We start from the raw sequence: 6,717 nt of genomic DNA, 5'->3' as shown, positions 1-6,717 counted from the left end.
AACATATGTTCGGGCTGCATAACCACTCACATCACTTGCTCGAGTTGCATGCCCACTCACATCACTTGTTCGGGCAGCATCACCCCTCTCACATCACTTGCTCGGGCTGCATGCCCACTCACTTCACTTTCTCTGATTGCATTCCCACTCACATCAATTGTTTTCGATCCATGCCCTCTCACATCACTTGTTCGGATTGCATGCGCTCTCACTACATCGTCAGAAGTCCCTTCACGAGATTGCCTACAGGGTCATCTTGTGAAAACCTACTTACCCTCATCATCAAAAACAATAACAACAAAGAAGCTTGACTCTACATATATCGTCCTAGTACTAAGTGGTTATGCAACAACCACAAGGCAAATGAAACCCTCTTCTTATTTCTATTTCTTATTACTTATGGTAGGTTGTAGTCAAGCAAGACTCTTACATTTCGGCCATAGTTTCTTTGGTAGAGTTGTGGGGCATGGCCAACATCTAACCTTACAAGGGGGTTATTGTTGGGAAAATCAACCATAGCCTTAAAGCATTAGGTAATGATAGTTTCTTTTTCCCAAAATTGTGTCCTCTCCCCACATTCATGTACACACGTGTGTGTGATGGTTTGAACTAGCTCCTAAAGTGTGGAAAGGGTAGTTTGGGAGCTAGAATAACCACTCAAGAAAGAGCCCATTGATTAGTAAAGGTAGTTGCATGAGTGATTTTCCATTTATTTTCATTTTTGTTAATGGGAGGAAAGACAAGATAATGATGTGTTTTTTAATAGTTTCATTTAATCTTGTTTCATCCTAGTTTGGAGCACTCTTTTATCATGTCCAATTTCTTCATGTTTTGTTAATGTTGCATCTCCACACTCTTTCACAAAATTAAAAAGGAATCTAGCTCTATAATTTCCTATTCTAGTAATAAAGATTTTTCAACCTCCAATAGTTGTTTTTTATGCCCTTTCCTACCATCAAAATAGTTGTAAAAAATGCCATCGAGATTATTGTGAAAATATGCGTCTAAATAATCCTAAAAAATAATTATTGAAATAAACAAAAAATTGCATCTTTTTATTAGTGACACTTGAAATAAACATAGCCATATTTATCTACCTTTTGCTTAGTATAGGTAGTGTTTATGCAACAAATACAATGTTTGTTGTCATAATCTAGACCCTAAAGGACCAATATTGCTAGCTATATAAATCGAGACATGTTACTTAGTCTTCATTGTCTCATATGAAAATTGTGTTTTGGGTTTACAACAAATTGAATGAGTTGACAAAAAATGAGGGAGCTAGAGCAAGAGAATGAAGAGAATACTTGAGGGAGAATAGTAATAGCAAGAGCAATAGTGAGAACAATAGATTCATAACTCCTTGTCCTTGAACCTCTTCCCCAACAAATCTATCATTCTCTTCCATGTCCATATTGTAACGAATCCTCCTCCTTTTGCTCTTAACGTGTTTACTAATTAAATGGGTAGTTGTCCTGGACAAACCTAAATTGATTACTTGTAAAAAATCTTTAAGAAAAAAATTAAGCAATTTTTACAATTGCAAATAAGATAAGACCACTTTTATTTCATTTATATAAAATTATCAATATTTGAATAAGACTTTTTTGACATCATTTTGGAGATGTGGATTTGAATACTTAGTTCAATTTAACCTAATTAAAAAAACACCAAATAAGAAAAAAACAACATTTCAAAATTGACACTAGGATACACAAACCATATAAACCATCACCTCAACAATTGCTAGAGCCTAAAAACTAGGCTTCTCCTAAAAAAATACATTACATGCATATTTATTTGTTGAGCTACTTAATAAGTGTTTCTTCAATCAAAGTTATAAAAAATTGTATTCAAAAACTACTTGAAGAGTGTTAAAGGCACTACTTTGTAGGCATAAATATATTCAAATGTTGTTAGCAGTTTGAGGTGGAACATCACCAAAATGCCACATGAGAACACTACAAGCTCAAATAATATAGACCAATATGCCATGGCAAGCTCTACATCACACGATGAAGATGCGGTACTCACCTCTTGTGGGCACTTCCATTGGTGGGACTTCTCGCAAGCTTGAACTTCTATTTGCCAATGCACTCTCCTTGTAGCTCTATCACCTCGTATCTTGATCTCTCTCACACACTCACTCACACAAGCAAGCACACAAAAAGCTAAAATCATGCACACAAGCAAACGACTAGTAAGAAAGAGAGAGTAGAGAGCAAGAGCACACCATAGATTATGCATAAGAGAATGATACAAGTTTAGGGTTACATTGGCATGTAAATTTGGCCATTGTGTTCACACTTTTGGATGGCTAAATTAAAAGTAAGGCTCTCGAGCTCTCCAGTCTAAAGCATAACTTTAACTCCCTGATTCCATGGCGTGCCTTTGATAGACAAACAATGATCACACATGCAAAATATAAAATTACATGGTTGAATTCTAGCATTTTTGGAGCTTGTGAAAAAAGAGAGTAAAAATGATATGATGGGGAAAACACTAATGTGGTCTCTTCCAAGTCTAAACCTGTTACCGAGCAGGGGAACAAGCACAAAAGAAAGTTCTCCGCACCGATGGCTAGCACGATAAAAAGAAAGTCTTCGAACCAACCCAGGTGTCTAGCAACGGTTATCATATCTCCCCTCTTGACACAAATTCCGTCCTTAGAAGTCGGTGGTGCAACGCAAGTGGATGCTACATGCAATGAAGGTGGTAAAAGTTATTTTAAAGAAATAAACTAAACAAGATAAGGTTAAGTAGTAAAGCATAAAGTGGTTGCTTCAAGTTCGTTAGAAAAGGTGGATGAAATGCTTGTTAAATGGCCACAATTACCATTTTGGTAATAAGGGTTCAAAAGTAGATGGTGTTTCTCCAATTACATTGATGTTTTAAGCTTCGGAGTAAATTGATCAATTTTACAGCTATGTTAAGTTTACTTTTAAATAATAATGATGCAAAAGGGATTGAAATTAATAGTTTGAATCATTATAAAGTCGCATATTTGAAGATTGGAAGAATTTGGATTTGTTGGCCAAGGGCTTAAATGTTAGTGTAATGGATGTTAGTAGTAATGTTTACCACCGTTGGAGACCTCTTTGGCATTGATGTCGACCACCATATCATTTTCACTCTCTTTGGCCACCACATGAGAAGAAATATGAATTATGCAGAAACTAAGAATTACCAAGCTCATACACAAAGAAGAATTCAATTATGAAGCTTTAACAATGAAAAATCAGCAAATGACAATTGCACATATATAATGCAAATTGTAAAAGAGGTTGTATGTAGGCAAAGCTTAATTGACGTATTAATCCAATGAAAAAAATGTGTGGAAACAATGCACACTTGTTTCAAGCATTTGGAACATCAATCTTGGATAGCCAACACTAGCATACTGGGTTGCTCTAGGGAAATCAATCTTGGATAACCAACAATGGTTTTGTAACCTTTAGTGATGAAGAAGCTTCACCATCAATCACCATGTCTCATGTGATAAGGTTTTTTGGAATCCATTCTTGTTGAGGCATCAATGGTGAATGTTCTTTTACAATAGCTTTCCCTTTGATGGCATTTGAGCTTTTGAAGCTCTTATCCCTCACTAAGGAGACTTGGGAATTTGTAAGCAACAATGGTAATGCATATTGTGATGAATTTTGTGCAAGCCAGCATGAAGAAGCAATTATTGGAATAGGTAACCAGGTGTTGAAGACAAAATACTTGATTTGTGTGGTTGTCCAAATTGGGATTGGATGCAGATGATCTGGATTCAAATGTGTTTCTACATGAGGCATTGTACAACTTGATGACCTATGAGAACAGGATGGGGATCACTCCTTCTCGTCCTCTATAGGATGAGGATGTTTTTTATGGAACCTTAAGTGAATATGAAAGTAAATTTCAAGACAATGCGAAAATGAAGACCATTATGGATGATGCACAACAATACTTTGAGTTTGGATGGGCAAAATCAATTTGATGAGCATGAATACGATGCTACATGTGTTTTGGAAAACATGACGTTTGAAGATAGAGACTTCTTAAAAGATAGTGGAAGTTGCAACATGCATGGAACAAGAGAGCAAGCACAATTGTGCACGTAAGAAGATTTATCCAGCGTGCATTTCATGGTTGTCACACACACGCATACACATAGGGTTTTCAATCCACATTGGCATGGAAAGTTAAGCCTCTTTGGCGTTCTAGGTAATGATACTTGAGAGCTTACTATATACATTTATTCACATTAGAATTGGGCCCACAAGATTTCATTATGAAAAGTGTTTACAAAATGCAGGTCATTTATCATGGCATCTCATAATATCCTAAGTTAAGGTAATTGTGGATGACAAAAGTGAAATTTATGTTGACACCGCATCACTATGTTATGCCCCTAAGCATAAGAAATATTTACACTATTTCTACATGACGAGGCTAGGTCAAAACCTACTTGAAAAATTGGTGGGTTTTTTAGGTTGAGCTAAGCTCCCTATTTTGCCAAGTTAGCAGAGCTCTTGACAAATGTCATTTTTTCCCAAAATTGCATGTACTTGTGACTAGATGCAAAATCTTAACATTAGAATTTCAAATTGGAAACTTGACCTGGCAGTGTATATACACTCAAGCTCCCTGCTCATAACATTTGAGCCCATTTGGATAACTCAGTTCTGTAGCTCCTCACCAATGAACGGTGCAGCCGATGAGTTGGAGGATGGTGAGCTTGGAGAAGATGGCGAGATTCAATAGGCATGATCTACTGCCCCTCTCAGTTGTTCTGTAGCTCCTCACCAATCATTGGGGGAGGGAATAAAAAAGTGGTGCTAAAAGCCAAGAGGAAACAAAGGACTTCAAAAAACAAGATCGCATAGAAGAAATGGACTCTAAGCATAGTCGAAGAAAGCATTCTCGAGGCAAGCACTTGTGTGAGGAGAGAAAGAACCCGACACAAAGAGAACTAGTATGGACGAAATGTTAGGCCTTCCATGATACACAAATGGGTTAAAAAATATGATGATCTGGAAACCCATATGACCACACTGCGGCTTTTCACCAAGTCCCTAGGGCCGAACAAGTCCACGACAATCACACCAAGGGTCTTTTCCTAGTTCCAAACTCTAGAGCCTAAAACGATGACCACCTTTGGAAAACGAGTGTATAGCTACGTTTTTCGAAATGGGAATCAAACACAACACAATGTAACACTTCAAACGAAAGGATGATGAAACCATGATGGATTGCATAAATCAATTGTAACATTATATTAGCAAGTGCACTAGGGAGGAGAAACCCAACTCATTACATCTAATCTCCATCTTTTTAGGTGGTCTCTAAAACAAAGAATTGCACGATCACTTGTATGCGAGACGACACAATTTTTCAAGAGTGTAGCTTGGATGCCATGGAATTTGATGACAATTTTGATTGTTCAACCAAATCAAAATATGCTTCCATAACCTCAAAGTCCAGTGTGCTAGTTCAAACCCTTGATTAAAAGTGAGTTGTGGATGAGGCCAAGTTAGTAGAGAAGGTAACAAAAATGGTAGGAGAAATGGGGAAGAAAGACTTTGGACCAACCTATTCTAAACCGAGACCTACAACACGTGGGATATGTGGAGGACTAAATCCTTTGGATACATGTCCTGTTGCGAAACCAAGACAAGAGACCGCAAAGTGGCGTGGATTCTATAGACGTTACACCAACCATGCTACAAAAGAGTGCTCTTACCAAATGCAACACTAGAGAAAAGCTCAAACGCACCTAGGTTGCCCATGAATAAGAGAGAAATGATTACCCATCCAACCTCAAAACTGGGAAGGCTTGTATTGGGAACCCACCCCCCGCACTAGGAGCCTTTCCAATCAGAATGGCTGGGGTGGAAGACAGAGCATAAACAGGAACCCCTTCCAAAACCGGGATACTTCATAGATGAGGGAGAAGGTAGTGAATACTGGTACGAATTGGGAACACACTCTCTTCAACCCCCTCGAACACGGATCATGGTAGCTCCACAATCCTTTGATCTGCATATTAAGGGAGAGACAATCCCTTTCCAAAGAAACCTCCAGAAAGACCACCAGGACCATGCTACATATGTGGAGAACCACAATTATTAAACGAATGCCCGAGTGTTGCATCAAAACCCGTAGCACAAGTGAAACCTCCCCTTCTCTTTTGATTGCCCGTGCCACCATCTCATTACAATGTCCGGTTTCTGTGTGTTGCAAGAAATTACAACTAGCTTAACTATGGGGTCTCAACCAAGGGAAAACTACATGCGAATAATTGTTTAAAGTCTCGAGGACTCGTGGGGATTATCTTTTTCAACTTGTGCTCATATGAAGTGCCCATGACTTTCTTGAACATTGACACTAGCATTTAACAAAAAAAGTTGTCAAAATGTCACTTCACTGAGCCTATGTAGGTAGCAGTTCTGTACCTTGTGCACCACACATGTTGCATTTTTTCAATTCTTGTTTCTCACGTCGTAACCTTCTATTTTTAGAATGCAACTTCTACGATCACACTGTAGATGACTCATAAGAGAAGTGGATGTGCCATACGAGTTTCAAAGTATCCTACAGTCTTCAGAGTTAAGTACTGAAATCGATAATCTGGGACAGGGTTCTGTACTAAAAATGTATATACCTGTTAACATTATCCCTCCCTTTAATAGGGATGCATACGTCTCACAATAGCTTAAAGCCTTCCTGACA

This window comes from Cibotium barometz, chromosome 53 (assembly GCF_041138505.1).
Source record: "Cibotium barometz isolate CiBa-2024 chromosome 53, ASM4113850v1, whole genome shotgun sequence".
NCBI classification, from domain to species: Eukaryota; Viridiplantae; Streptophyta; class Polypodiopsida; order Cyatheales; family Cibotiaceae; genus Cibotium; species Cibotium barometz.
Note: the sequence above shows the minus strand (reverse complement) of the source record.